The sequence below is a fragment of the Corylus avellana genome, chromosome ca2, assembly GCF_901000735.1.
Source record: "Corylus avellana chromosome ca2, CavTom2PMs-1.0".
Lineage (NCBI taxonomy): Eukaryota > Viridiplantae > Streptophyta > Magnoliopsida > Fagales > Betulaceae > Corylus > Corylus avellana.
This window is the reverse complement of record NC_081542.1, coordinates 37,856,086-37,862,211: the sequence shown is the minus strand read 5'-3', so window position 1 is coordinate 37,862,211 and position 6,126 is coordinate 37,856,086.

The window sequence follows — 6,126 nt, the reverse complement described above, 5'->3', positions numbered from 1 at the left end:
TATTTAATGCGTTAGCTACTACGTTAGTCTTACCAGGATGAGAATTGATCTCGCAATCATAATCCTTGATTAGCTCTAGCCACCTCATCTGCCTCAATAGACATTCGTACCCGATAGCTCCTTAGTCCATTCATGTACAGAAAGATCCTCTAGAATCTCTTAACTCATACGTAACCCAAAATCATGTAATCCATGCACACAAGAACCAAAGGTACAAGATTCATCAATTGCCCTTTACCAACATACTAGAATCAAAGTTCGAAAATATCATGCTTTAACATTCTTATAAAGGAGTAATTAAAAAAATCATGAATCTTATTACCAACACGGCAAACACAGCGTAACAAGCATCATGCATTAATAAACCCTTAACTAACATTACACTTTTAGGTCCAAAACTCCAAGTCAAGTGCAAGTACAAAACAAAATACAACTAATTGATGCTTGAGGAAACATCCAATAACTCAGCCCCTAACTCCAAAACAAAGTGAACTCACTTGCTTTAAACAATTCTAGTGGTTACGCTTATCCCATGTCTTGCCATCATTTCCTTCCAGGTGGACCAGTATCATTCTTTTTGGGCTGGTTGCAGTTTCGTACAAAGTGTCCTACCTTGCCACATCTATAGCACCAATTCTTCCTCAATCTGCATTTTTCAAAATGCAGCCTACCACACATATGGTACAAACGATTTTGTTTCTTGTAGGACTGCGACTGTTGGGGTATCATCCTTCTCGAGCTCTGCGAGTACTCCCGACAGTACTCTTTCTTGAATTGGGTCCACGTAGCCTCCTCGCTTCCCAATTCCATCACTAGCGAGGTCCTCTTGGCGTACCACCATCTCCTTGCTTCTCCAGAGAACTTGTAGACTGCGTACTTGACTCTTTGTTCCTCAGTGCAGTCCATAGCTCGTAGTAGCTCCTTCAAGTTCATAAGCCAATCCTTTGCTTTTCCAAAGTTCAGGTTCCTTTTAAACATAGGGAAAGGATGCTCATAAAAAAAATACGTTCTACAAAGATTATAAAAAAATACGTTCTACAAAGATGAAACAATAAACCAACTTAAACCAAGATTAAGGACAACAACATAACTAGAAGCTCTACAGACTAAGATAACTATGAAAAACACTTAAACAACATAACAACTAAGTAAGGAACAAGAAATCTCCTTGAAGCAACCTCCTTGAAGCAAAACCTTCAAGAAATCTCTCATTCTCCTCCAAGAACTCTCACAACTCACAAAATCACTCAAGCAAGGGTTCTAAAAGGCAACATGAGCTAAATGGAGGGGTAAGGGTCGAGTGGGGAGAAGTATTTATAGGGTAGGAAAAGCTGTGGGCGTTGTAGAAGGTGTCCTGTAAAGTAGAGTACGTATGGTACTATAGGGGCGTACGTCCGCGTACTATTTACTCAATGGACCAATGGCTGCATCGTACGTAGGGGCATTAACTAGTGGTCAACCAAAAGTCAGTGTACGTCCTGGTGGTCCCCTATGTGTATGTTCGCGTACTATTTGTAGGCGTACATATGTGTGGTCTCCCATGCATACGTCCGTGTACTATTTGCAGGCGTAAGTCCGCGTGGTCCTCCATGTGTGTGTACGTTAGTCAAAAAGTATGAAATTTTCAAAATGTCCTCCTAGTTGTTCCTAGTGACCCAAAGCTCAAATTAAGCTACCTAAGCTTAGTTAATTATTTTGGTCACTACAAGGGTGGTTATAACCGCTCCGCTAACCACTTATAGCCACTAACCGCATAACCGCTTTGGTAGGCGGTTATTAAAAACCGATAACCGCTTAGGGCGGGGTGGTTAGCTGTTTTAAGGGTAGGGAAAAGCGATTAACAACTACTAATCGGCTACCCTTATATATATATATATACTAGTGGGGATAGCATGTGCAATGCACGTGCTTGGTTCTCAGTGTTAAAATATGAGAAAAAGTTAATTTACATAACACACAGAATTATTCAGTTGTGAAAATTGATCTATTTTCGTTTGGTAGCTCTGCAACAGTAGTAATGTTGAATCTTTGGCATGGTCCTTCACGTCCATCAATCATTGTAGCTCTTAGCCGAATAATGAATTGTTGCTTTGAAGAAAGCCTTGCAAGGCTTTCTATATCAGTAATGCCCTCCTATTTACAGGAGAATAAAAGTAAGATTGGTTTGATGAATCATAAAAACAAGAAGGAAAAATTCATGTTGCAAAGGTTCAATGAGAAGTGGAAGATATTGATAACCTATATTCATAATATTGAGTAACAAAAACATTTTTTGAGTTATGACAATTTTAATTTTAATTTTTTTAATACCTCAGTGTTGTATTACATTAATTTATTGCTGAGCATTGCAAGAACTTTTTTGCATCTTCGCCAAACAAAGATGCGACTAACAAACCAGTTGCATCATGTAATTCCACATGTACGTGATATTTAAAATCATATCATAAAACATAGAAGAAAAAAAATTAGGGATATGATGTTAAAAGTATAAAATTTGTTCATTTTATATTTCCAAGTTAAAGAAAAGTCATGTAGAAGTAGATTGTCCATACCGTGGTTATGCAACAACATTTGTTTCCATGCAATTTAGACAAGCAAATGTTTCATTAACTTCTACACATGTAGTTTTGCTACATTTGTTGCCGGCCATGTAACAAATGTTGCAAGTTGTTGACAATGATTTTTGCTTTGACCCCAAAGATGGAGTGCTGCATTCATTGTTTGTTGGAGTTTATAATTTTGATGCAATTGTTTTTTGCAATACAATAAATATAGAAAGTTGATTATAGATGAGTTTGTAAGAAAGGATGTGTAAGATTTTTATACAATTCATCATGGACCAATAGCTTAGACTTTTCTTTTGTTTATGGATGCTGCTTTTAAATTTCAGCATTCCAATTCATTTGGCTGAAAATTTAAGCATTATTGGAGAATCTACTCATTATCTTCATTTCTGAATAAATGACCCATGCTTTGTTTCCTTATTTTCTTTTAAATTTTTATTCCTTCTTTTCCTCGTTCTTATTTTGTTATCTCTCAAATCCCGATATATGTAAAAAAAAAAAAGGTTGGGAGCAAACAGCATGAGACATTAGGCAAAGGAGAAAAGAAATAAAAGCAAAGGAGAAAAGAAACAAAAGCAAGTGACTGAGTCATTTGTTTAGGTGAGTAAGTTTGAAAAATGGGGAAAGAAGAAGAAATAAGGATATGAGTAAGTTTAGTATATAATATGGGTGTGTTGTACGTTGAATGTGAGGTGAATTTTGTATATATATATATATAAAACAGATAAGTCATGTGAAAGTGGATATGTCGAAAATAGGGATCTGCACACTAACTCTATATATGCAATTATTAATAATTGCTCAGTATCTATCTAAATAACATGCATAGATCACTATGTTGCGACATATGTATATGTAATCATCATACATCTTATTACAGAAAAGTTCGAAGATACTCATATTGCAAGTTTTCTCTCTTAGGTCTTGCAAGATAGATAGTCTTATTGTGCTATAAATATAAGAGCTTAAAAAGTATTTCAAGACATGATATGTATGCTAGTTCTTTCAAAAACATTCTATACCCCTCGAGGACAATTGACGGATATAACATATGAAGCTGATACAAATTACTACACCTATGTTTTCCTTACAAATTACTACACCTATGTTTTCCTTGCAAAATCTGAATAAAATTTACCAGTAACCAAATAAAAAATATAATATATGAAGCTGCCATGAATACAGAATAAATTCAAAAAAATATTTGGCACTTGTTTTTCAAATTTACTATTCATTGAGCCAACAAAAAAAATGTAGCAACATTCTCAAAATTTACAATTTTAAAAAATAAATTACTTTTAGAAAAATATCCAGCAATACAAAATCACCAACATGAGGAAGCAAAACCAAGCAATACCCAACTACTAAACATGAGGAAGCAATATGTAGCAACAACTCTTTAATTTGTTTCTAAGCTTTTTTCTATCTCAAGATCTCACTCTCCGCTCGTCTCTCTCGATCTTACCTCTATGCTCTGGACAATCAAAGAAACGGCCAAGAAAAAAAATTAAACAAAACCCATCAAATTTATCAAATTTCATACAGGAAAAATAAAAAATTTAACTATAAAAGTCATACTCTGATCTCTTTGATATACCTCTATTTCAAACAAAACCCATCGAAAGAATTGTCAAAAACCCACCAAACTCAAGAAACCCAGAGAGCACAACAGAAATTAAACCCTTAACCACAAATGAAAGAAATTGAGAAAATATAGAAACAATCTAGAGTTCCTCCTCAACCACAACTGCATAATTTGCAAGGTTCTGTCTAGTCCGACAACTCTTAATAGACTTTTGTAAGCTTAGTTGCAGCAGCATCAAGCTCACTAGCTGGCTTTGGAGAAAACAATGTCACTGGTTTAGGAAGCAAAAGCGTGGGCTTCTTGATCTTCATTCTTTCATGATTTCTACCCATTGATGAGATTGAGTCAGAACTCTCGCTGTCAGGAACTCCATCCTTGGATGAATAAGATGCTTCAAGGTTTATTTCCATGGATTCCCAATTTATTCCCCAAAAAAAAGCCGAAGCTAAGAAATTGCCATCAAACACATAAGCCTGGATCTTCCCCTTGGGGTTCTAAAACTCATAGAATGCATCATCAGCATTTTCTCTATTAATTGGGTATTGAATAGAGCAAAGCAATTGTACAAAGACATTGTTCCATAGTTCATTTGTTATTGACTCATTAGCAACAATATGTTTGTTCTCACAATATCAAACCTAACGACATCATTGAAAATTAGCACTTACCAAACTCACTTCTAATTCATATCACACATACTCCATAAAAAAAATTATATAAAAAAAAAAAACCATGCTCATCGTTGACCCACACACACAGAGAACACCCACAAAAAAGAAATTCCCAAAAAACTCAACCCAAAAATCACCTAAGCAAAATACTACCAATTAGCATGATTTATGTGCTTAATAATCACTGGGTATAACGTAATTATAATATAAAATAAATATTGAGAAACAACTCACCGTCTTCATAACATTCTTCTTAGACTCTGTAAAGCATTTTTCTGTTGAAGCACTATGACTTTGGAGGCAGAGAAATCATCAGTCTTTGCTAGCTTTGAGCTCCTCCAGTCATCTTCAAAGGTGCCAACAGATCTCTCCTACTTGAGGAACCCAGCTTTGTACCATTTTTGCTTTGTCTCAGGATCTAAAGCAAGAGAAGAAAAATCTGTCTCTAAACCCATTAACCCATCCAAACTCACCGCCCCAAAATCCATCTAGAAAAGCCCACCAAAAACTCACAAAATTACCAAGCTGAGGAAATGGAACATTGAATCGTTAGAAAAACAGATAGAGACTTGAGGGGTTGGGTGGAGGTGGAGTGACATTGCAATTTTCTCAAAAAAAAAAAAAAAAATTTGCTCCACCTTTTCTCCTCCATTTCTTCTTTGAGTCGTAGGTTTTCTTTTTTTACTCCTTTCTCCTCCATTCCTTCTCTGGATACAAAATCGGTTTAGGTAGATTTTGTTTTTACTTTTGTACACTTTTGCAACTGAAAAAAAAAAAAAATTAAAAAAAAAAAAAATTGCTTTTCTTTCTTGCCTATTCCTTCTAAATCGCCCATTTCTTGCCCATTCCTTCTTAATCGCCCATTAATCTTGCCCATTTCTGAAGCTTTCTTCATAAAATACCAAAAAATCTCTCAAAAAGTTTGACTCTTCACCTACTCAGAGGGTAAAATGGTAATTTAAATATAAAAGACAAAAATATCCAGACAACTTTCTAAATTCATTACATTTAGGAAGGCCAAATTAGTAGTTTTGCAATCTAAAGAAATATCAAAAGACAAAAATAACCTTATCTAACTAAATCATTATAAACAAAGAGTAATGATAAAATAGTAAAGACAAAAATAACCTTATCTAACTAAATCATGATGAACAAAGAGTAAGGATAAAATAGTAAATTTAAAGTGCAAAAGAAAAGTTACTATTTAGCATGCATTCCCACTTTTTATATAGTAAAAGACAAAAATATCCATACAACTTTTTAAATTCATTAGATTTAGGAAGAGCAAATTAGTAGTTTCACAATC